Below are 27,361 nucleotides of genomic sequence, written 5' to 3'. Positions count from 1 at the left end.
GCTAGATATAGCTACCATCAACTGTAACTTTTGTTAGACCTATACGAGGAGTAAAAGTAGCGCAGAACAATGGAAAAAAAAAATGTTTTGCCAAAAAGTTTTTACTCGATTCTATCTGATATAATGTTTATTTATAATATAATGTTTAATTAATTCGATCGGTTCCTCGATAACAAACATAGTTATATAAATATCTTGGAATCTATCTAGTAGGAAATTGTTATTGAAAAATGGGAGAAGAAAAGCAGCTTATAAAGCAAGCTAAAGATAAGCTGATAAGACTATAAAGAAAGTAGAGGCATTATTCAAAGTAACATGATCTAGTAGGTACGCGGAGTCCTTTGACAAGAAACATTTTTCCTTCAAACAACTCGATGGTAATGTCAAATCCTGCAACTCATTCCGATTTTCCTCGAACAAAATCTCTCTCGTTCGCTCGTTTATATTGTCTTTATTTATCGTCTAACAAATATTATTAACAATTTAATGTCATAGATTCGTCAACTTTTACTTTCGCTTGTAACGGATGCTGGAAGAAAAACAGACCGATATATTGGGTTGGCAACTGAGTGATTGTCGATTTTATCATTAAGTGGTAATGACAAAATCCGCAATCACTTAGTTGCCAACCTAATAATATTTTGAGTTATGCTTCACGGGTGAAAGAAAATAGATATTTTTGCCGAGTAAGAATGCTTTTGAACGTGATTTTGTACAAGTAGGATGTTCTAGATTATTATTGAAAAATCTTCTTTTATTTAAAATTAATACAATTTATCGCTCGTGTTTTTTTCGTTTGTTGCTTGTTCAATTTTTTTTTTTTTTTTTTTTTTTGTTTTAGTGACTAAAATGTTTTATGGTTATTTCCTTGAAACAACCTACTATCTCGTTCTATTATTATTTCCGGGCTCAGTACAGTATCCGGACTGCAAAATATTTGACTCTTGTTAGGCGTTCTTCAGGTCGCTGAAACCGAAAATGAGGGTCGTGTTTTTCGGAAATGGGACGTGAAAAACAGTCAACTGTTGATGTGTGACATCCTCATGAATTTGAAACATATCTTTTTCAAAACACGCTTCTCCTAATTTACCGTGTGGCTTGTTTTATATGCATCTGAATCATGATTACTGAATTAGGTTTCACTTATTTTCTGTTTTTCTGATCGTCTCACCGTAATCATACAAAGACCAGTAATCGGTAAGCAGGAAAATTGGCATTGGCAATGCCATCACCTGATGGTGGTCTCACGCAGATTTCTACAGTTCAGACCTTGGTCTGTCAAATGTTCATAAGGCAGAATTTTCAAAACCGTTCATTTTCGTGAAAAATGACTCATTTTTGGTTTAGCTAATAGATTCTAGAAAAGACACGTACAGATGAAAAATTTTGCAAATCCTTATTTTCCTGTATCCATGCACTTAACATCTATTGGGTTGGCAACTAAGTGATTGCAGATTTTGTCAGTACCACCTAATGACAAAACCCGCAACCACTTAGTTGCCAACCCAATACTTAAAAAATCGAGCGAAAATTTATAAAAATACGATAAATAAATGGCTTAAATTAACGTGGTGTTGAATATCGGACGCTAAAAAAATTGCTGAGACGATGATCGTTACTGGACGTTTTGCAATTTATTTATATAAATTATTTACTAATAATTATTATATATAACTAATAATTATTTACTAACAATTATTATATTATTATAATAACATAAGTTATTTTATCTACATAAATAAAATCGAGTCCAATGAATAAATTCATTGCTGGTAATCGAAAAAGCTTCAATTAATTTATAATACATTAGATTATTAGATAATAAGTTATTTTAACGCGATTAGTCTATCTTTATTAGTCAGCCATGCGCATAATGTTGAGCTTAATGCTTCTCGTCGCGTCGGAATCCCCCTACTAGTTGGAGGTGGTGTCTGATTACATTTGACATGTTGTAGCGCATAAGGTAGCAGATCGCGTGAAATTTCCACAAGGATTAAGGATCAAGGATATCCACGAGTATAATGAAAACCGTCTTCATCGTCTGTCTTTTCCCGTTCCAATTTCGTTAAAATTTCCTTTCGCCATGTATAAGATCGTGAAAGGATAGTCGTTAAAGTAAGCCGCTTTTCAGGTTAGGTTTAAAAGAATAAGCCCCATGTTATCCTTACATAGCGAGACGGCTGGGTGAGTGCAAATAAATTCCCATAAGTAGAACAACTGAAGGTCTGAGTTGGAACTGGAACCTGTGAACTTTGAATGAATTTTATATTTATTTATATTTATATGCCATAATACATATCATACGTTCACATTGATCATCGTTATAAATTTTGTTGAAGTGGTCACCACTTCTAAGAAAATTCTACATCTGATCTTTTTAGTTTTCTCAAGTACTGAAGCCATCGACAGCGTATAGACAAAAGACTGGGACAAAGGCAGACCAAAAACAGTAGACAGACGACGATTGCTTCAGGGCTTTCTGTCATAGAATAACACTGCTAGCGTGCGGATCTGGACCAGCTCAAATTACATTCCTACTTGTATTTACACTTCTGTATTAAAATATATATTTTCTACTTTACTATTTATCCACACGTTTCTTTGTTCATACATCTAATAACCTCAACAAATTTAATCATTGCAATTTAATGGAAAGGCACTCGTCTTTTTACAAGGATATGCACTTGGATATCCTCGTTAAATCCTTTGTAAATTAGCTCGTAGTAAGGTGAAATTTAGTTGGAAACTTTTCGACAAAATGTCAAGAATTTTGTGCGAAAGTTAACGAGTTGGAGAATTTACAACGAACGATGAAGCAACAGCGTTTTCGTCTTTGGCCAAAATCAAGTTTACGTAACAGCGAAACGTTGAAATATCGCTAAAAAGATCTACCACAGAACAAGTGTAAAGTTTTGCAAAAAAGATCGCATTTATTTTATATAATGAAACCGGTTTAGTGTTTTAGTTAGATCAATTGAATTGTAATTCAATTAACCATACGCTACTAAAATTACAGTGAAACTGATCATTATTTAAGCAACAGAGTAATAATATGCATATATTGGGCTCATTAGGTGATATTGACAAAATCCTCAATCACTTAGTTGTCAACTTTGGCAATTTGGAGGAAATTTATGTTTGTAGGAAAACAAGTTAATCTGTGCATCATGGAAGGCATATACGCAGGCTGGTCTAATTTCAAGAATCTTCTAGGTCTGTAAATCCTAGCCACGTAGAGTGTGGTTTATGCGTGCTGCTAAAACGACAAGCAGTTGGTGGCTCGTTCATTTCGTGACATCGTGAAACCGTAAGCGGCTTACGATCCCTTTCTTCACCCCATTTCAGCTTTCCTTTGGGATTCACCTTCGTCATCCTCTTAATATCAAGCCGTCCAGGATATTAGGCGTCGTTTTAATATCGCCCAGAGAAATTGTGCTTGCTCGACAGCTTTATGCTCCGTTGCCTTCCATTCTTCCCTAATTAAGAGACCCTTAATTTACCAATGAAATTCCGTTGATAGCGAAAACGGTCATCTGAAATATTCCTCTTCATTTACCATTCTACGTATTACTTCAAACATCAACAAAACTTACTGTTGAAAATTGTGGATCTTTGAAGCCGAAATAATGTTATAGGAACACTTAATTAATATTGAGGATTAATATTAAAACAATAACATATTTATTTCATGGACGATTCCTTATATATTCATCGATGCATACTTGCCCGTGTTTCAGCACTTTCTTCCATACCCGACTCTTAACCGACTGTTCCTCGACTGACTGTTTACATTCTTTTGTCTTCGAGACGCTGCGCACACACACATACTGGCGCTCACATACAAGTATCCCCACTACGCATTTAACCCAGTACAGCACAGAAAATTATACATATCTCAACACTTACATTGCTTTTTTCTGCTTTGTTTATTAGATTTCCATTGTATCTTGATAAAAGATTGATCAATTATATTGGCAAATCTTCAGAGTTTAACATGTTCCTCAATGTTTTATTTGGCAAGAACTTTCTATTGGCTTGGCAACTAAGTGATTGCGGGTTTTGTCATTAGGTGGTATTGACAAAATCCGCAATCACTTAGTTGCCAACCCAATATCAGAGGAATTGGTGTACTTTGTTGAATTAAAAGAATCAAAGAAAAGTTTATGGAAGGTTTTCCATTGAGTGGAAGCAGATGTCATTTGCACTCGATTTAGGAGTTGAAACTCCGTGCCACGCAAGCTGAAAAAGAGAAAACGAGAAGGCAGAGACAAGAGATGAATTTTTTCGATGCGGTTCGATAAGCTGTCAGGAATTGATTTTGATGGATCGAGCAAGTACGCTGAAAGCAGGGTAACCGCTGTTGACGTTCAAAAAGAGATCTCGAAGGAGCGGTGACAGTTGGCCCTAAATAAAACTGAGACCACCTCTGGATCTCTCTGAGCATACGTACGTGTACCTATGATGTATATGATACAACGGTCACGTCACAAATGTATATATTGGGCAGCTTATATTTCAATTTTATCTGTCTAAAATTACCATTCTTAGAATTCTAGCTTAGGACATCTTATATATTTCAAGATGACTTTCATTCGAGGATACCTTAGAATTTGTTCATAGTATATATTTATTGTTGAGAGCTGTGGATCTTAATTGCCGAAATAAAAGTAAAGGAACATTAAAGTTACAATTAGAATTCATATTAAAATAGTTTCAGACTTATTTGATATGTGATTGACAAGATATTCGTCGATACACATTTGCACGCGTCTCAGCACTCTCTTTGTTTCGCCATCTTCCATACCACACTGCCAACGGTACACTTACATTCATCTGTTTTTCTAGACGCCGCGCACACACGTACTTCCACACACTCGTATTCACATACGTGTGTCGCTACTACGCGGTCAATCTAGTCTAGCACGCAAAATTATACATATCTCGATATTTATATTCCTACTAAGGAAATATTTCAATCTTTGTCCTGATATTATACTTTCTTGCTGTAATTCTTTTCTGGCTCCTTCGCCTCATTTTTTTATTACTAGCAACTTTCCCTCTCTTTGGTAAATTAAGATTCTCATTGGTTGATCAAATTTTCTTCTCTCTCCCCGTAGTAGAATGCTTCTTCAAACGTAGCATTATTTCTGTTTCGAAATTTCACCACAGGAGGGAAGTATTACCGAAGAAAGTATTACCGAAGTATTACTCTCGTAGAATGGTGAATTATCTTTCTCTACTGAGCTGAGATAGACGCTGTACGCAGAAATAGTTGATATCGGAGAAGAATTCTTCGTAGGAGGCACAAGAAATTACGAAATTGACAGATCACCGGTGATCTCACGTGGCAGTTCAAATGTTTCACAAATAAGGTAAAGAATTGAACTTTAGATATATTTAGTAGTAAAATTTATTATACGAATCCAACAGAGTGACGGTTCAGTGTTTTCTTTATTATTATTAAATTTGTACTTTACAATTCGTCCAGCTGGATATTTGGTAAATTTTTCTAACTTAATTGCTAAATAACATGTGGATGGCTACCCCCAGCGGGATATCTTCCAGTTTGTCTATTTTATTTCTTTAACCAGGTCAGTGAAATGTTTTCTTTTTAGTCTTCTGTTCAGAGTGTTAGAATAGAGAATGTCGGGAGCAGATTTTAGGATTGTTTATATACTATGGGTTTGGCTCTTATGGAGGGGGTGTCGCTGGGGCCCAAGTCCAAGATGGCCACGCTGTTACTGTTTTCTCACACTGGACGCTCTCTACGTTGTTGTTTCGATGGCCTGCGGAACGTTCGTTAGACCCCCTTGGTTTTTCTATTGCTGATTTATGGCTTTGTAACACTAAAAACGACAAACTTTTGATCAGCAGCGTAATATTCTATTTGAATTTAGAATCGTCATATTTTGATTTTTACAAGGCTATCGTGTTTCACACTCTAGCAACTACCACCCATTGACAAAATCCGCAATCACGTAGTTGTCAGCTCAATAAATCGGTAAGGAAACATAAACCGTTGCGTTGTGCCTTAAAAAACTAATAAATCGGGCTTCCCTAAGTTTCGACTTTGATTTCCCAAAGGAAAACTGTACTTGCCATTGACTTGTTATCGATCGCGTTCTCTCTCTCTCTCTCTCTTTCTCTGTCTGTCTGTCTGTCTGTCTGTCTGTCTGTCTGTCTGTCTGTCTGTCTGTCTGTCTGTCTGTCTGTCTGTCTGTCTGTCTGTCTGTCTGTCTGTCTGTCTGTCTGTCTGTCTCTCTCTCTCTCTCTCTCTCTCTCTCTCTCTCTCTCTCTCTCTCTCTCTCTCTCTCTCTCTCTCTCTCTCTCTCTCTCTCTCTCTCTCTCTCTCTCTCTCTCTCTCTCTCTCTCTCTCTCTCTCTCTCTCTCTCTCTCTCTGCTTCTTTATGTTCAGTTCGACGCAGCTCCTATGTAGACCAGTGGTTCTTAATCGTATTGACATTGGCACGATATTGCATTCGATTGCTTGCGGTATTTATCGCAATTAAACAATAAATTAATGGTCCCTTGTGTTATTTATTTGCTTTTATATTGTTCCGTTATATCTTGTAATTCCTTTCACATATAAAACACATTTCGTTATGTAATATTTATACATAGAACGTACTTATTATATACGATTCAAATATTAATAAGAAGTAACTTATTTGTGTATATGGACATATATATATATTTTTTTTTTCCAAAGTATATTTCGCATAATGTTAGAATTGTTTAATGGAGGTATTGTATTTACAATGGAAGAACCACTGATAGATAATAGATGGTGTTGTAGCGTTCTGAGAACACTTTGTACAGCTCGTAAAGTGTTTCCCGATTGAATTAGCTAGTATGCATCGATATCTGTACGAAAACGCCCTTTGAAGGACTGGGCTGACGAGCATACGATATTGGGTGTCCTTTTCTACTATTATACACCGTGGTTTCAAATTACTCCTTGTGGAGCGACCACATATTTTGTTAATCTTTTTTTTCAACGTAAAGTATCAAAGCGAGTTTTTACAGTCTTTTCAATGCTTTTCATGAACACACTGATACAGTTGCAAAAGTTGTTTTGCTTTAAGCAGCCTTTTGACACGGATCTAGTAACGTAGAAAATTTCGCCTGAGAAACAGGAGTTGCTTCTAATCTCTGGCTGCTTTTGTTTTAAACTCGCAGGTGCTCGCATCTCAATGACCTCTATGCGTCGTTTTATACTATAAACTCTTTGCAAACTCTTCCTTTTTAAATTCTCCTTTGCTGTTACGTTGCTAGGTTTAAGTTGGTGTTAGCTGGTGGCTCACAATGTCGAAAGTTGTTGTCGGTATTTTAACATCCATTTTATCCGTTTCTTTTGATGTGAAAATTTACGGAACTACCGCGATAAGTTTTTGCGCGATAAGTATTTTGTAGCAATAAGCTTGGGAATTTCACCGCGAAAATTGCCTGCATACTGCATATTGCATTCTGCATTCTGCATACGATGGAAAATGTACGGCACGAGAGTTGCATTGCATATTCGAAATAGCATATAAGATTGCACTCTCGCCAACCTTATTTCCTAGCTGTGCCTCTTCTAATAAAATGATTCAAAATGCCACGGAATATCTTACTAGTTTCTGTGTCTCGTTCTCTTTCCATTTTCTCAAGTCCTTTTATATCCTTCGCGCCCCTTCATAAAACATCTGAATTGTGAATTTAATCGCAAGGCCATCCCTCTCGTAGATCTATTCAATTCCTTAAGATATTGGGTTGGCAACTATGTGATTGTGGATTTTATCATTAGGTGATAATGACAAAATCCGCAATCACTTAGTTACCAACCCAATACATCGATGTACATATGTATCTCTGATACAAAGCAATCGCGTGTTTCGCTTACATACACATACTTATGTATCTATTTGCATTGCATGAGAACGATAAATTTACTTTCATTTACTTTTCGAATATTCCTTCAAATGGCACGTCTCTACGTTATATCTGCGAGTAAGAAGCAATTAATTATACAACCGAGCAATTGTTTGTTCTTCCAATTACTATTATACTATTGAGATATGTGTAATTTTGTGTGTTACACTAGATTAGCCGCGTGTAGTGACACACATATATGAGTATGAGCGTATAGAAGTATGTGCGTGCACAGCGTCTTGTAAAACAGATGAAAACAACTGTTCCGTTGGTAGTGTGGTATAGAAGATGGCGAGACAAAGAGAGCGCTGAGACGTGCGCAAATATGTATCGACGAATATCTTGTCAATCACATATCAAATAAGTTTGAAACTATTTTGATATTAATTCTAAGTGTAATTTAAGTGTTTCTATACGTTTATTTCGACGGTTAAGATCCACAATTCTCAACAGTTATGAATCTTAAAAAGGAATATTTGAAAAGTTGGAGCGAAGTTGGTTCCTTCTGTCGCTGTGACTATTGGGTTGGTAACTAAGTGTGTATTTTCGCCCAGTCGCGGGGAGACGCGATCGCGCTGAAGCGCGTCAACGGGAGTCGTAAATTCCCGTTACGATTATAACAATCGATACCACGAACAGGTCGATCCCCTTATTTCTTGTGGGATAATAGGGGTATTTGTTGTGTAATAAAACCGTAATCAACAATTCTATAATATACATATTTTTAATAACTTATAACACTTGATATTACGTCGTTTAAATATATAATATTAACTTGATGTCGCGTAGATTGTAGTGATAACGATATCCTGTTATTGGACCAAGAGTTGACTGACTTCTTGAGTTGACTACGTCGAGATGGAAAGAACAGTAGATGACTGCTTTAAGGATAAGACCCTTAACTTCACTATATGAAGATTGGAAGAACAGTAGTAGACCCGTCTCGTACTATTAAGGCCGCGATGTCCATTGGTTATAGCCAACGTTAATAAGTAAAAATATGAGGAGAAAGTTTTCTACAGATGTGGCTCATGGGTGTCCTTGTTCATGGGAAAAACTTGCTATTTCGCTAGACGAAAATATTTTAAATATTTATAAATTTATAAATATTTATATGAATAGAGGTTAAGCAAAAAAGATTCAGTTTATGGTGGTTCCTTAGGTTTATTGCGAGTCAATGTAACAATGTGTAGGCCTTGGCGGCCAGACCATGAAGGACGTCGCACGGACCATCTGGCGCGACGTAATAAAGTGATTGCGGATTTTGCCAATACTACCTAATGACAAAATCCGTAATCATTTAGTTGCCAACCAAATATTTCGTTTTATTGTGTTAGAAATTTTGTTCGTTTTCGTTTATATGAAAAATCTCAGATTTTAAAGTTATTATTGAGATATGTGTAATTTTGTGTACTACACTAGATTAGCCGCGTAGTAGTGACACACATATACGAGTATGAGTGCACAGCGCTCGTAAAACAGATGAATGCAACTGTTCCATTGGTGGTGTGATATAAAAGATGGCGAGACAAAGAGAGCGCTAAGACGCGCGTAAATGTGTATCGACGAATATCTTGTCAATCACATATCAAATAAGTCTGAAACTACTTTGATATTAATTTTAAATGTAATCTAAGTGTTCCTATACATTTATTTCGGCGATTAGGATCCACAATTCTCAACAGATACGTTTTATCCTTGAAAGACGTTTTTTGTAGGCTAACGTGTCTAGAATATGGTAGATCAATTTTTTCGATAAAAGCTTCAGTACTTGGAAGTATTGCATTCTTTCTATAATAAACGAATGTTTAGAATTGGTTGCTGTCAAGTGCGATCCAACAAGTTTGCTCAAAGAAAATGTTTCTTGTTTTTAGTCGCGTTTATTTACGAGATATACAGTCTAAGAACTTGAGAGATTACGATCGCTCGTTATTTCTTATCGGTACAAATGTGTTAGTAGAGATTGATCGCCTAACGTTTGGACAACTGTCGCGGTTTTCATGCGTCGGATTTATATTCCGCGTACGAGACACGTACACATATTTGTAGTTTTATTTCACTTCCGTTTACAATGCTTTTTTCTGTTTAGTTATTCTCGCGTACAGTGGATCGTTAAAAAAACCGTGTCAATAGCTAAACTTTGATAAATCCGCTACCGATTGTATATCGAAAGATACGTTCTGTGCAAATGAAATACTTTTTTCGTTCAATATTTATTCGAAACATTTGGAGCACGTTCTCCAACGACCGTTTCAATTATTCTTCTCCGTCACTTTCGTCGAACGTTTCCCAAAACCAGTTGTTTTTAACGTTATCGTTCTAACGAAAACATACAAAAGTTGAGTTTTCCTTTAAATTTAACTGATCATTTTCTCGCGGTTTTCCAGCTTACTGAAATGTATAAGCTACGCATCAGCGAGCCTGTACCACCTCGCGAGTGGATCCGACGTACAAAAATAAAAAAAAAAGAGAAAATAATTCGCAGAACTTCCTTCCCCTTTGACGTCGTTTTCCAGTTACAGTTATTCTCGTATGACACTGCTCTTCTTTCTTCTTTCGTTTCTTCCTTTTCCGTAAGAGGCGCTCGAGACAATCAGTTTCGAGTTTCTCCGAAACTTTGAAAAGTAACACAATCCGTTCGATGTATCGAGCATTATCGAGTTATCAATGCTATAATTTGAAATCACGAAAGATGATACGCGATCATCGAAGCCAGCATACAAATTACCGGTATTATTAAACGATACTCGTTCTCATTTACATCGGATAATATGCATATGTGGCGGCACTCGACAACAAATACCGCCACTAGATATTAACTAGCATTGGACGACGATAGCGCAGTGGTTAGCGCCTCAAGTTACAAACATTCGGTATTCAGGTTCAATACCAGCTAGTGACAAAATCTGCAATCATTTAGTTTTGCCATATATATCTACGTACATTGATACGGATTGGTTGTCTCGCACTTAATTTGCATAATATTCCACATCTCACGTCTGCAACTTCACGTCATTCGCTGCATATATTCCAACAATTAATCTGCCACGTTCAGTAAATTAGTAGATATTTTCACGATGTGTTTGTTTATTCATGTAAAAAAGTTAAATAATTCACGTGCGTGGAAGACCACGCCGTGTGAAGGAAAGTTCTCTATTTTCATTGAATTATGTACAAGATGAATAATACAAAAGGACGAGGAAGGATAGTTTTGACGTCTTCTATATTGCCTTTTGCGCTTAATAACCATCATCGTTTACCGACGGTAACGTAACTATCGTGCGTTATTCGTGTAGTTGTAGAACGCGAATCAACTAGATCGTAATGAGAATTTAATGTTGAAACGGCGAAGCATATGGTTGGTATAAGCTCTGCCGATGACAAATAGATGTTGCGTTGGGGGAAATTTTGATGTCTGTTCGTAGACGAAGAAGGAATTCGCTGACCTTTCACGGAAAGATCGATAACGGCCTTCTTCGTTGTTTCATCATGTCACAGTGATAATGTACTGCGTATCGAACTCGTTTAATTTTCATCTATGCGAATTCCGATCGATCATGGGTCAAGGATAATAGGTTATTCTTCTTTTCTATCGATTTTCCATAGCCATGATAAATACGGTAGAAGAAAAACACTCGCTTGCCTTTCTCCTCGATGTTAAATTTTGCTTGAAAAGCACCCTAAATCTTATCGAAAACGTTTTGGGAATCCAGGCCACAGCTTGAAATATTCTCGTAAAATTTTCTACGCTTTTCGCATAATTTTATTTCCAACTTTCCCTTTCCTCTGCTTCAACGCGCACAATGTCGAAGAATTATGTCATCGTGACGATTTGATCATCGAATATGTATTTCCCGAAACGAAGACGAAAGAAAACACGCATTTCGATTATTTTTTTTTTTTTTATTTCCATCTTATGTAATTGGGAAATTTTTCCTCGAAAAACTTTTAATCGAGGTAAGTTAAGCGACCAGCCTGAGGTAGTTGACAGAAATTGGAGAAACAGGTTACTTGCTAAATCGATAGCGTTCATCCAGATTTTTACGATCGCGTGTATCTAGTTGGCGAAGCAAACGTCGAACGAAGCTGCTCAAAGACTTTGAACATTCACTCGCGTCTCTGTATGTCAACTGAAAATCGCAAGTTGCACGGAGTTCCTCCAACATTAATGAGAGCGGAAGAACACCGTAGAGCATCGCCGGGCGGATATTTACGACACGATTCTTGCAAAAGACAGTTCTCATTTTTCACGAGATTTTCTCATTAAAACTCAACGCCAGCGTTTAAGCGCTTTTTAGCTTGGCATATTTTACTTTCCTTAATGATTATTCGCATATATAATATATACATACGTACGTGAGCGGCAGAACTAAAGCGGGAGCGACAGAAGGTCGCCGCGAGATAAGTATTTTTTATGGAAATTGGGCTAAAATAATGGTTAGCTGCAAGATTTACGACAGTTTCGCTCGGCGCAAGTTATACGTACCTTGAAATTTTCATATTTTCAAGCGTGCAAAAGTTCTGAAACACCGTGCATAATCGAGCATTTTGTATACTACATGCAAAATAACATATGCCAATTCAAATCGACGTATGCATCGTATGCATCGTCGTGAAACATGACAAATTGTTCACTATATTCGCTTACTTTGCATCAAAGCTATTCCACTTTTTTTTCATTTTTCTTCGCGTCTGCATTAATGATCACTAGGATTGAGGTGGTTTATTATACGTGTTGGTCAAATTGTAATGATCAGTGTATATTAAAATTACTTTAAATACAAGTACAAGGATAGTGTATGTTGGTTGTAATTGTGACAGATGAAATGTCACAGACGAAATCCGACTAAACAAAGCGATAAGATAGCGAGATTCCAAGCGCTGTAACATGAGTGACCATCGGGATAACATTCGGCCACTCTATCCGTTCTCAGAAATATATGATCGAAGCCTTTTCCCACTTCCACGAATAAAAGAATTTTTATACTCCTAAAATCATCCAAGTCAGTCTTGAACAGTCACGCCTAGAGCTCGGAAGTGTATTGCAAACAACAAAAAAAATAAAGTTTCTTTTTTTTCTTAAATTTCTTTTTTATATTACGTGACATAATCGTCGCTCGCTCGATGTTACTATCCAACTCTACGCTCGCTATTCGACTGTCACTCGCTATACTGAACGTCCTAGAGGGCACGTTTGTCTATTTGTATCGACCGATGGTGTTATGAAAAGTTTGAATGTGACTCCGGTTGATGGTTAGAAATAACGGCGATAATATTTTGCCCGGAGTTTGTTTACCTTCAAACCTAGCGAATCAAAGCAACGTTGGTGTTCCAAGGCACAAGAATATGAGTCTCTGCTGATTTGTATCTTCCGTTGACACAGGATCTTTAGACGTTAATGACTTCTTTTATCAAGTGTTGTTCGGTAGAGTTAAATATGTTAAACATTATATATTAACGTTAATATATTAACCCCTTGACATACAAGTAAAATGGAATTTCATGTGTCCGAAGAATACTATTTAATTTAGCACAACTGAACAGTTATAATGCAAGTTTAGGAACAGGATATTTTATTTCAAAATTTACATCGCTGTATAATATTTAATCAGGTTGATATATAGTAGTTAAGTAACATTATAAAATAATAAACGAATAATTCTATGAAATATGATACGTTTTAAAACATTTTGGAATATGTTGAAGAACTAAACATTTTTTACACTGCCAAGTTGTTTCGCTTCTTATACTATTTTTTAAAGCACACATGGCATCTCTGCAGGATTTTCCTTTTTATTAGTCGAAGGTACATGGTCAGGAAAATGTACCCAATGTTTTGCCTGTAGCCGAGTTGGCCATTCACTTCGCGACGGTCTACCGCGTGTCGAATAATTAGGAAGAGACAAATTGTGTAGAATATATTCTGTGATATTCAATCATGTTGTAGTAATTATTTCAAGAAACACTACACTTTTCCTTTTGTATACCCGTGACCTGGAGACCGCTGTTACGAAGAGAATAGAATTTAGTGAACAAAAGATATTCTCAATAAGGAGAGGTCATATTATTGTGCCCTTGAATACGTTCCTCTATCAGTCAATCTCAACAATATCATATATAAAATTAATAAATAATAATAACAATTTATTTAATTTTTACCTCATACACTATACCTGTACTTGTACATATATTTATTTCAATATATTTTTCTATTACAAATTCATCCACTCGTTCTTCTATCACTTAACCTCAACAATACCATACATGAAATTAATAAATAATGATAACAATTTATTTGATTTTCACCTCATATACTATATCTGTACTTATACATATACTTATTTCAATATATTTTTCTATTAAAAATTCATCCACTCGTTCCTCTATCAGTTAACCTCAACAATACCATACATGAAATTAATAAATAATGATAACAATTTATTTGATTTTCACTTCATACAGTATACCTGTACTTGTACATATACTTATTTCAATATGTTTTTCTATTACAAATTCATCCACTCGTTCCTCTATCAGTTAACCTCAACAATACCATACATTAAATTAATAAATAATGATAACCGTTTATTTGGTTTTGACCTCGTACACTATACCTGTACTTATACTTACTTCAATATATTTTTATATTACAAATTCATCCACTCGTCCCTTTCTCAGTCAAGCTGAACAATATCATACATTAAATTAATAAATAATGATAACCGTTTATTTGGTTTTGACCTTATACACTATACCTGTACTTATACTTATTTCAATATGTTTTTCTATTACAAATTCATCCACTCGTTCCTCTATCACTTAACCTCAACAATACCACACATTAAATTAATAAATAATGATAACCGTTTATTTGGTTTTGACCTCATACACTATACCTGTACTTATACTTACTTCAATATATTTTTATATTACAAATTCATCCACTCGTTACTTTATCAGTCAACTTGAACAATATCATACATTAAATTAATAAATAATGATAACAATTTATTTGATTTTCACCTCATATACTATATCTGTACTTGTACATATACTTATTTCAATATGTTTTTCTATTACAAATTCATCCACTCGTTCCTTTATCAGTTAACCTCAACAATATGATGCATAAAATTCTAAATAAGGAGAGGTGCATATTATTGTGCCCTTGAACATAAATTTTGTTTTGGGTTACAAGGTCTAGAAACAAAAGAGCTATAAGCAAATTTCTATTGCTGTTTCTTGTAGCCTTCAGCTAGAGCTGCAAGGTTAACTTTTTGGTAATATCCTTTACTATAAATATATGAACGTATTCTATATCATATTCTATTCTATTGTAACACTGAAAGAGTGAGGATCTGCATCAGCATAAACTATACCTATACTTATATCTATACTTATTTCAATATATTTTTCTATTACAAATTCATCCACTCGTTACTTTATCAGTCAACTTGAACAATATCATACATTAAATTAATAAATAATGATAACCGTTTATTTGGTTTTGACCTCATACACTATACCTGTACTTATACTTATTTCAATATATTTTTATATTACAAATTCATCCACTCGTTACTTTATCAGTCAACTTGAACAATATCATACATTAAATTAATAAATAATGATAACAATTTATTTGATTTTCACCTCATATACTATACCTGTACTTATACTTATTTCAATATATTTTTATATTACAAATTCATCCACTCTTTTTCTCTTTTTCTATCAGTTAACCTGAACAAATTGAAAATTTACAATCGATTGCTTTGTTGAATTAGGCAACTTAGAATACAGCACATAAGCGTTATAAATAGTTATGTAATGCAGATGAAAGAACATTTTAAATAAAACAGAATCGACGCACGATTTTCGTCATCCTATGCCAAGAGGTTAACATTAAAAGGTAAAAATAATCTTCTTAATTTGCGAGAAAATAGGATTCTAAAACAAATATTACGGAATGGCTCGTTGTTATTTATTATCGGACTAAAATTTAACACTGTGTATACTAGCAATCGGTATGCATGTTTACATGTATGTTTACGTATGAAATTGATATTCCTAGAAAATTGAAAGAATAATCTCTGCTGTAATACATATATATATAGATATATAGATGCACGCGTGATAAATTCACCGAACGAATATTTTCTCCATTCTTTGTCCCCCTTCTCGTTTCGTTTGAAACACACAGTTTGCTAGTTGGCTGATCTATCAAAATAAGCTCATGGCGAAAGAAGATAACACGAGAATGTACTCAGCCATATATGATTACTAGTAACTCTCTTCGATCGATCGAAACTTGCTCTAAGATTTTACCGGTATACTCTTGAAAGCACTCGATATCTGGCCCCATTCAAGCGAATCGTTAAACTGACTGCCTCCTGACCTTAATTAATCCCAAGATCCTCCAATCCGCCGCGTAATTTTCCGACTATGCCACTGTGTTCTGTTATTGTCGGCAACTTATTTCGTGAAAAAGCTGAAATACAAATATAACAACGTCGAGATATATTAGGTTAGCAACTAAGTGATTGCGGATTTTGTCAATAGGTGGCATTGACAAAATCCGGAATCACTTAGTCGCCAACTTAGTAGATCTGGTTAACAATAAAATCCATTATTATGTTAGTATGTAATGTTAATTGTCGCGTACGGTAATTTCGTACCGCTTTTTCTTCCATTATTAAAATTAAATTCCCTTTATCGTTACTATCTATAGCGCTACCGTCAACTTGCAAATCTAATTCTCGTGTAATTTCCATTTCTGTAATTTGATAGAGCAACGAATTAAGAGAAGGTGATGTGTAAAAATTGTCGTTTTCTTTGCTGTATGATACGTCTAAAGTCGAGCAACTCGGTTTAGCGAACAACGCAAATAACAAAAAAAAAAAAAAAAAAAAAAAACGCTTCGATATTGATATGTATGTAGGATCTTTATTTATTAGCTTATTTAAAATGGATTAAACAGGAATTGATTAAACAGGAAACAATCAATGGTTATTTAACGTGATCTAAATATAATAACGTGCTATAATTAAGACAACTAAATAGTTAATTTACAACTCTCGTCACCACGGTTCCAACACTCTCTCCCATGCGGACTACACTCTCTCGACAACGCTAGTGTGACCAAATCCATGCCATTCCACACTACACTGAACTTTTACCTTACCTTTGCACATGGCCCAGCACCAAATCTTTCCCATTGTGTAGGGCACTCAGGGTCCTCCCCTTCTTGCCCCTCAACTCCTACAAACTCGACATATAAAACCAGCAAGCATTCGACCACGAGACTAGTCTGTGGTACAGCTGTGGTCGTGACTTGAACAAATGTTTTAATACTTTGTAACTTCGCTACTTCATTGTAATATTGTACTTCATCATTTTGATGAATAATCTTCCTTTTTTATCACGAATTTTATGTGACATTTTGGCGATCCTGCCAATATTGTGAAAAGTGCTCGTTTGGAAAACAAGACATCCTACCTACGTGGAAAAGGATTCAACTTGGGCTGCGGGTCATCCTCAACGACGAACTCACAATCTACGAATCTAAAGCCTATAACTTGATAACGGGCATTCTGCGGAAATTCCATTTCTAGGTAAAGCTTGATTATTTCGTTCAATATAGAACTAGACATTCTAGCTTTTACAGTCAAGACTCAGACGAAGTAGCAATTAAAAAAAAAAAAAAAAAAAAATGTCTAAAGCATCAACAAGTAACGACAGCGAAATTAGTCTAAAACAAGTGCTAGCCGCGGTACAGGAACAGAACGAAATTTACGCGAGAACTACCGCCGAAATTCAACAACAAATCCATATACTAACTAAACTAGCAAGTGAGGAGAACCGTCGCCTCGCTGAAGAAATCGAACTGCTAAGAGAAACAGTTGCCGAGTTGAAGTTAGGCATCGAAAGTAAGGAAACAATTACAACCAAAGATTCTAAATCTGTAACTAACACCACGAAAGAAACCGCGAAGTCGAGAAACAAGAAACGTGTATGTGTAGAGAGCGCACCCGAAACGATATTTGAGCCTGAAAGCGATAACGACGACGAATTCCAAGACAATGAACCACGACAGCAAACTATGTTATCAGCGAAAGACGCAATAAGATGCATTCCAATTTTAAACGGTGACGATGATGTTGGAGTGGAAGATTTCATAAAAGAAGTACGTGCTATGCGAAAGTGTTGTTCACAAAAAGATTTGTTATTGAAAATCATTAAAATCGATAAAATAGTTGGTAGAGCTGCGCAATGTATTCGGAACGTACCTATTGAAAATTATGCAGACTTACAGAATGCTTTGAGATCCAACGTAACAGCTACAGTAACATCTGACGTATACGAAGAACAATTACGCGATTTGAAACAAGGGCGCTACGAATCTGTTCAAAATTTCAATATCCGGTTCCGCCGCATATTTAATAAACTTACGTATGCAATAACTAGTGAAAATCCACAACCAATTACACGACGAATAATGATTGAAGCCACCATGAAAAAAATAAGTCGAATTTATGTAAAAGGGCTTCGAAGCGATATAGGATGCATACTGATAGCAAGTGAACTATGTTCATTGAACAAAACAGAGAAGAAAGCCGTTGACATTGAAAGATACCTACGAGAAAAACGAAAGGAATGGGAAAGGACAGATACTCGACCAAAAGCAACGTATAAACGGACTCGGTAACAGACCGATGCAGGCAAGCGACCGCCATTACCTGCCACGCGTAATAATCCAATGAACAAAAATGTTTCACCATTTTTTAAAACGGAACGTGTACCATTTACTGAGTGACAAGTAAAATGTTTCAAATGTGGTAAATTGGGACACGTTGCACCGCAATATCAAAATTTTCAATTAACCAACCAAAGAAACCTACCATTTCCACGAGTAAATCAAATCGGAACAAGACGAGAACGAGGATCAACAGCAGCAGGAAGAAACGTTAGCTTTAGAGAACCAAAAACAATCTAAGGAGAGGGTATGTGACAGCGACCATACCCAAATCTACACCATTCCACACTACCTGACTTTTGCACATGGCCCAACAGTAAATTTTCCCTATTACATAGGGCACTCAGGATCCTCCCCTTGCCCCTCAGTTCCTACAAACTCAACATATAAAAACTACAAGCATTTGATCACGAGATTAGTCTTGGGTACTTTGTAACTTCGCTACTTCATTGTAACATTGTACTTAATCACTTTAGTGAATAAAAGCATATAAAAATATTAAAGAACAGTCAAGTTAAACTATTGCTCAGCTCTTCCTTTTTTATCACGAATTTTAAGTGACACTAGCAACACTCTCTCGACAACGCAATTCACACTCTCTGACTTCGCAATTCACACTGATTGTTATTTCGTCTTTCTCCCTTAGCATTTCTTTGTTTTTTCTCACACCCCCACCACGCACGTATTTCGCAACCGTTCGTAGTTAGGGTCACGTAGGCCTTCTTTCCGCGTAACTATTCGATTGGAGGATCGACGATACATAGATGGGGCTGTCGACACTTCGGTTTTCTCGCGACATTGTTTATGGCTCATCCGATATTTCTTAGGCCTTCCGTTCACGATACTACATGTATGTACTTATGTATTAGTACTATTTCTTATATACGTCAGAAAAAATAGATAATTTTATAAATATTAATAAAATTATTTTAATAATATTAACAAAATTGGGGAATATTATAGATCCGCGTTTTTGCATTCGATATTCAAAAGTAATTGCGTAAATATGTATGATGGTATCTGTGAGATTTTTTTTTTTATTTGGTAAACTTTTCGCAATCAATTCTCACTGAGAATTATAAGTAAATTAAATCTGTGAGATGAATATAAATTTTTGGAAAACACATTGATCGGATAATGAGAGCATCTTCCTGGCTGAAAATAAAGTTGGTAGGATGGTTCATAATCGCAGCTGAAACCATTCAGCTATAGGGGAAACGTCTCATTGTCATGCCTTTACCCGCGTCAATGTTACGAAACAAACTTTTCGCGATGTGAATGCAAACTTCCGTTCTCAGCGCCGTTTCACCAAATCCATTTTGCTGCTACACGCACATTTGTGAAGCGTAGAAATATGACGATAACGAGCGAAAATAGCTGGCGAATGTAGAAGCTTGCATGAAAGATCTGTCGATGATAATTTGCGATTTTGCAATTCCTTCAACTCGCAGCTGCTTTTAAATTAAAATTTAATTTAAATTCCCGCTATCGCAAGCATTCTATTCGCATTTATTTTATTAAAAATACGACTGCCAACTGGCGTGAAGGCGCGAAAGAAGTTAAGAAAACTATTAGGTTGGCAACTGATTGCAGATTTTGTCAATACCACCTAATGATAAAATCCGCAATCACTTAGTTGCTAACCAATAACATAATATCTGCGAAAGAGCGGAATCTTGCGTTGAAGCATCCACAACCATTAAGAATTTGTAAAGTATCAAAAAACATCGTGACTCGATAAAATTACGTCTGATTCGCAGCAATAATTGCATTTCGTTCCTCTCAAGTTGTTAGTAACTTGAAACTGCTTCGATCTCGTTTACGTCAAATTATTTGGGTTTAGTCGTTTTTTTTTCCATCAACAACCAGCGTAATAAAGAAAATTTCAAAGTAGAAGGAATTTTTTCGTCGTTGGAAAATAGTTACGAGAAAATAGTCCGATAACGAGCGACTTCGATTATTGGCAATTTTGTGGGGCAGAATGGAACCGAAGAACTCGTTAATACGAGAAGTTTCGCGATATTGGCTGAGAATGATACAGGTCGGTCGTGAACAGGTCCAACAACTTACCACGTCTCTGCCTTTCGATTTATATCGTACGTGTATACATAGATCGAATTGTCGACATACTTCAATTTCCAGAGCAGCTTTTAAGCTCAAGTTATAGGAATCTGATCGATAACTATTGGGTTGGCATCGATGGATAACTATTGCGGATTTTGTTAATGCCACCTATTGACAAAATCCGCAATCACTTAGTTGCTAACCCAATACATCACAATTAAATGTTCGAGTAAAATAAATAAATAACTACCCACAGTATCAATTGCAAATCGATTCCTAAACAATAGAAGATATTGTTTTCACGAAGATACTGCAGCGAGAAAGAAATTTGAAACTTCAAAATGGAAAGATATCTTGTTTCACTAACCCTAAAATGTGTGAGTAAACTCGAAACCTAACCGTGTTATCTGTGCCAGAGGAAAGTTGAAGTTTCGAAACTCTGTATGCTATTTTTCACGTTGGCTTTATTAATTCATTTCAGACACGAACTACGAGATCCTTTCTTATATTAATATCTTCACGCTCAAGTTCTAGTTTTTTTGTTACCTTTTTCTTTTTCCACGTTGCTCCATAATGTATGCTTAGTTTCGTTCAGTTTTGTACAAGGTGCATTTAAAACCAACAGAAAGAAGAAACTCGTGACGGATTTTATTCAACTGCACACAACGATAAAAAAAAAAAAAAATTGTATGCTTTTCGGTGGTCGGGAATTTGTGAAGGGTTTTGGTTGCTTGAAAAGCTGTCCATTTCGATGTACATGGAACGTCCTTCAACCTCAATGGCTGGCCAACCGTGGACTCGCAATATCCGGCAAAGACGGCATCGACAGCAGAAAATATAAGAGAAAACCGGAGAATTCCAGAATGCCATGATTATTCTAGTTCTTTCAATCTTGGGTAGATCGATTTTATTAAAATCACGATCGTAGGCGTCACTCTCAGCTTCAATGAAATCTCGAGTTTTTTTAAAGACCGAGAATTATCAAATACTTTTTTAGGTTAGGTTAAGGATCGCATCGATATATTTAAGATAACTTCAAGGCGTAAAGAAATACTTGCAAAATTTTGGAAAAATATTACAAATAAAATTGTAAAACAGAATCTTCAAAAATTGAAAGAGACGAATTGCGATTGGTTACATGCGTATTATTCGAATTTGATTAAAAATTTTATTCAAAATATTTTTTCAATTATCGCGTTTAATTTTCTGTAAATTTATAGAATTCCTTCTTGTTGCGTAAGATATTATTCACTTATTTCTCATTCGGGGTAGGAATGATTTTTTTTCTCCAAACATTGACCTCGTCACATGATTCTTTTTTTTTTATTATTAAAGTATTTTCTGGGAGATCCTTTTTTTTTTAATTTCATCGTAGCTACATTAACATTATAGCAGAGCAGCACGAAACTGTGGCAGATTAAGAATAGAATTTTTACGAAAAAAAAATATAACTGCGCTAAATGAATTACATGGGCGATGGTTTTAAAGAAACGCGCGTTAAAAGTGTACCTTGGTAGTGCTCATTATTTTCATAAAAGCAATAAATTGTTTCAGCGTGACACGGTTGAAACGAGTGCACGAGACCTTTGATCGACATAAACGAGTATGGGGTTTGAAACGCGATGAATAGAGTGAAAAATATGTTTCAATGGTGCAAAACCTCGAACCGTATAAATACATATTTCTTTATCCATCCGCCTTTTTCTCGCGTGATAACGAGTTGCAACAGTGAATTCTATTTTATTCTGGCATAAATCCATGTTGCGAAAACTACGCGCTACAAGTGGTTTCACAGTCGTTATTATTGAGCGTTCGGTTCAAGCCTTCAATTATAAGTAGAGAGTGTCGCTTGAACATCGAAACGATCAAATTAGTCGTCATACATAAACTATATATTGTAGAACGAGATGCTAAATACGTTTTAATATAACCAATATGAGTGAAGCGAGCGCGAATTCGATAACGTTATTGAAAACAATGCAAAATTTTATTCGAATAATCTATAATGAATAAATATAAGAAATAAAATTTTATTCGTCACTAATATATAAATATCCAATTGAATAAATATTTATTCGAATAAGGAATTATTTGTGTAAGAATTTATCTGTATAAAAATTGAATCGAATAACTTATTCAGATGAGAATTTATTCAGATAATATCTGTTGAAGTAATTACTTCCAGAGAAACCCTACACCTTTTCTTTTGTATATCCGTGACCCGGACACCGCTGTTACAAAGAGGATAGAATTTAGTGAAACAAAAGATATTCTAAATAAGGAGAGGTCATATTATTGTGCCCTTGAATACGTTCCTCTATCAGTCAACCTCAACAATATCATACATTAAATTAATAAATAATGATAACAATTTATTTGATTTTCACCTCATACACTATACCTGTACTTTTACATATACTTATTTCAATATGTTTTTCTATTACAAATTCATCCACTCGTTCCTCTATCAGTTAACCTCAACAATATGATGCATCAAATTCTAAATAAGGAGAGGTGCATATTATTGTGCCCTTGAATATGAATTTTGTTTTGGGTTGCAAGGTCTAGAAACAAGGTCTAGAAGTAGATTTCTATTGTTGTTTCTTGTAGCCTTCAGCTACAGCTACAAGTTTAACTTTTTGGCAATGTCCTTTGCTATAAATATATGAACGTGCTTCCTATCATATTCTATTATATTGTAATACTGAAAGAGTGAGGATCAACATACACTATACCTATACTTATATCTATACTTATTTCAATATATTTTTCTATTACAAATTCATCCACTCGTTACTTTATCAGTCAACTTGAACAATATCATACATTAAATTAATAAATAATGATAACAATTTATTTGATTTTGACCTCATACATTATGCCTGTACTTATACTTCAATATATTTTTCTATTACAAATTCATCCACTCGTTCCTCTATCTCTTAACCTCAACAATACCACACATTAAATTAATAAATAATGATAACCGTTTATTTGGTTTTGACCTCATATACTGTACCTGTACTTCTACTTACTTCAATATATTTTTATATTACAAATTCATCCACTCGTTCCTTTCTCAGTCAACCTGAACAATATCATACATTAAATTAATAAATAATGATAACAATTTATTTGGATTTCACCTCATACACTATACCTGTACTTATACTTACTTCAATATATTTTTCTATTACAAATTCATCCACTCGTTCCTCTATCACTTAGCCTCAACAATATCATACATTAAATTAATAAATAATGATAACCGTTTATTTGGTTTTGACCTCATACACTATACCTGTACTTATACTTACTTCAATATATTTTTATATTACAAATTCATCCACTCGTCCCTTTCTCAGTCAAGCTGAACAATATCATACATTAAATTAATAAATAATGATAACCGTTTATTTGGTTTTGACCTTATACACTATACCTGTACTTATACTTATTTCAATATATTTTTCTATTACAAATTCATCCACTCGTTCCTCTATCACTTAGCCTCAACAATACCATACATGAAATTAATAAATAATGACAACAATTTATTTAATTTTCACCTCATACACTATACCTGTACTTATACTTATTTCAATATATTTTTATATTACAAATTCATCCACTCGTTCCTTTCTCAGTCAACCTGAACAATATCATACATTAAATTAATAAATAATGATAACAATTTATTTGGTTTTCACCTCATACACTATACCTGTACTTATACTTATTTCAATATATTTTTATATTACAAATTCATCCACTCGTTCCTTTCTCAGTCAACCTGAACAATATCATACATTAAATTAATAAATAATGATAACCGTTTATTTGGTTTTGACCTTATACACTATACCTGTACTTATACTTATTTCAATATATTTTTCTATTACAAATTCATCCACTCGTTCCTCTATCACTTAACCTCAACAATACCACACATTAAATTAATAAATAATGATAACCGTTTATTTGGTTTTGACCTCATACACTATACCTGTACTTATACTTCAATATATTTTTCTATTACAAATTCATCCACTCGTTCCTCTATCACTTAACCTCAACAATGTCATACATGAAATTAATAAATAATGATAACAGTTTATTTGATTTTGACCTCCCGTCAAAGAAATGCTAGTTGGTTACAATTGTTTTAACCACACTTTCTTATCCTATTTTCCCACGTATCTTTTCATACTTTATTCTTACGCTATATTAACTACTTGTCACTGTACTAAGAGTCTATGCTAGAAATTTGTGTTATTTTAAAATTATTTCCATCAGCCATTCCTTTTGCTAATCGTGTGCTTATTGCATCATTTAATCTGTGTTGTTTCTTTCGCCATTTATTTCTTTGTCCTTCTCTTCCATTATTCTTTCTATCTTCCTTTTATCCCTTAGAATCTTTAATATATTATGTATAAATCATTATTATGCATAGATGAAGGATGGATAAAGCATCAAGTATATTTTCAAGATTCATTGTCCAATTGTTGTAGCATTGTCTTTTATAATTAATATTTTTTAAATGTCAGATTAGAAAATTTATCGTTTCTTGACTAATTAATCATCTGGCAAATTAATAGTAAGAAATGTACTAATATTCGTACATGCCTGTACAGAATTAAACAGAGACGAACAATTATTCCTATTATTTTTCTAATATTTCTGCAATCATTATTCGAATAAATATAAAAAATAAATTTGTTACGAATAACAAATAATTATTACTCAGATAAAATATTCGACTAATATAAATTTATTCGGATAATTATCTTCGATAAATATTCATCCGAAACAATTTGAAAAATGCTTAACTCTAATTGAGAACGTATGCGAAAAATAGCCGATTAGTCACAATATTCCTTTGAGAAAGATAGCTTCGATCGATAATTCGAATAAAAAGATGCCACCTTGGAACCCATAAGATATAGCTATGAACGAGAAAGCACAAAGTGTCGAAAAGCAGATGAAAAAGAGGATTCATTATCCGAGAGAGAAATTGGCAATCCGACGCGGTACCCAATTATTTGATACGATCGAGGGTATTCCGTAATTTCATTCGCCGTAGACGTAAACGATGCGTGTCACGCGATTCAATTACTGAACGAAGTATTATAGTATCTATAGAAGGGAAGGATGGTATAGGTACGCTGGGAAGAGGAATTCCTTGGTGAATTAGCGGAACCGTTCTAATTTTCCGGGTGGTACGATTAGTAACAATTCCGGAACGACACCATGTGCCAAGGTTTCACACGATTAGCTCTGTAATTTCTGCGTTGGCGCGCTTTCGATCGAATATGTTGGAACAGAAACAGAATACTTTCGTACAAATTGAACCGCCATTTTTGTCATCCTAAATTCACGTCTCGTACAATATACGAATTTTCGTTCAGTTTGTATCTCGATGCGTGTATATTTTTATAGGAATTCTCCATATTTATTTTGTTTCAGTTTACCGAAACATACTGAAAAATTGAACCAAAATATATAAATTGTGAGTACTTACATAGCTTTGTACAGCCACTATCGCGTAACCAAGGTAAACATTACGTAAAATCGACTACAGAATGAAAATGTAACGTGTATCTCAAACAAGTCGTAAGTTGTTAAATAATAATATCGTATAATATATAAGATAATATAAAAATAATATTGTATAATAATAATCATCTTAATGGAGGATAGACAAGGTGAGCCAGAGAAACAATTCGCATTGTGACGTATCCGATGAAATCAGCAAGGACCGAGAAGTGGAGAAATATAAATAGCTGCGAGCTTTCCGACTCGTTCTAAACTCGTTCTAAATTCAAGCAAGCACGGTCACTTTATTCCACTTTTTTACGCGTTTCACTGTCATGTCACGTTGTTACTTTATGACCGTTCCTTTCGCGTGGTTCGCTCGTTCGCACCTTCTTCGGCTCTTTCGAGAACTGCTTCCGAGGGCTTATCGTTATTCCGACTATGCATGGTTAATTGCACTCTTTGTCCGCTTATCAACGCGGTCACGTACAAGTGGAAAACGTCGAGCTTTTTCCTCAAACCCGATATTCCGCAACCTACGATTGCTCTTTTCTGTGAATCAGCTTTTCACCAACGTGCTCTTTTCAAACGTTACGCAGCTTACCGAGTTCTTGCTTCTCTCGTTTACTCCCCTTTTTCGCGCACAATCAAAGTTTCTCAAAGTAGATGGTATTTGTAGCATAGCACTATTTGTCGAACAAAAGCAAGCAGACGAAAATCCTTTACTGTACGAATTTGAAATCAAACGGTTACGAGATGGCAAAAGAATATTGATAAATAATAATATTGTTTAAGAGTTGTTTAAGGCGATTAGGAAATTCGATACGATATTAGTTTATACAGCGACGGACATTTTGCAACTTCGCCAATCGAAAAAACTCCCTTTGCAACGATTGATCAGGGGATTAGAAAATACGTATATCGTGTAAGCGGATGAAAAAAATCCTAACCTGTTTTACCATGGTAAACCTCGTCACGAGATACGCCACGTTGATCGAAAAATTTGAACAGAGGTACAAGTAAAAATTAACCTTGATACATGATCGGTTACTTTTTAATACGAAAAATTTTTTTTTTAGATTGAACATCTCGCAT

At 34.9% G+C, this 27,361-nt stretch overlaps 1 protein-coding gene and 2 long non-coding RNA genes across 15 annotated transcripts in view; 1 reads left to right on the top strand and 2 right to left on the bottom strand.

Moving 5' to 3' along the window:
• Positions 1 to 27,361, top strand: part of LOC139996823 (adhesion G protein-coupled receptor E3) — a 76,115-nt gene that overhangs the window by 18,878 nt on the left and 29,876 nt on the right. The gene's annotated exons all lie outside the window — the stretch shown is intronic.
• On the bottom strand, positions 1,728 to 3,898 carry LOC139996840 (uncharacterized). The gene is made up of 3 exons (XR_011802396.1): positions 3,723 to 3,898; positions 3,594 to 3,640; positions 1,728 to 3,533 (listed from the first exon to the last, which is right to left on the bottom strand). It is a non-coding gene; the product is annotated as an uncharacterized lncRNA (long non-coding RNA).
• On the bottom strand, positions 14,089 to 27,258 carry LOC139996833 (uncharacterized). 9 transcript variants are annotated; one of them, XR_011802386.1, is made up of 7 exons: positions 26,253 to 27,258; positions 24,902 to 25,314; positions 24,603 to 24,860; positions 24,315 to 24,455; positions 24,180 to 24,242; positions 14,673 to 14,807; positions 14,123 to 14,231 (listed from the first exon to the last, which is right to left on the bottom strand). It is a non-coding gene; the product is annotated as an uncharacterized lncRNA (long non-coding RNA). The 9 variants fall into 9 exon arrangements; XR_011802389.1 differs by lacking the exons at positions 24,315 to 24,455; positions 24,603 to 24,860 and having other exon boundaries at positions 14,217 to 14,231; positions 24,180 to 24,300; positions 26,253 to 27,230; XR_011802385.1 differs by lacking the exons at positions 14,123 to 14,231; positions 14,673 to 14,807 and adding an exon at positions 23,053 to 23,132 and having other exon boundaries at positions 24,315 to 24,860.

The sequence above is a fragment of the Bombus fervidus genome, chromosome 19 (assembly GCF_041682495.2).
Source record: "Bombus fervidus isolate BK054 chromosome 19, iyBomFerv1, whole genome shotgun sequence".
Taxonomy (NCBI): domain Eukaryota; kingdom Metazoa; phylum Arthropoda; class Insecta; order Hymenoptera; family Apidae; genus Bombus; species Bombus fervidus.
Note: the sequence above shows the minus strand (reverse complement) of the source record. Positions and strands in the feature narration are given on the sequence as shown.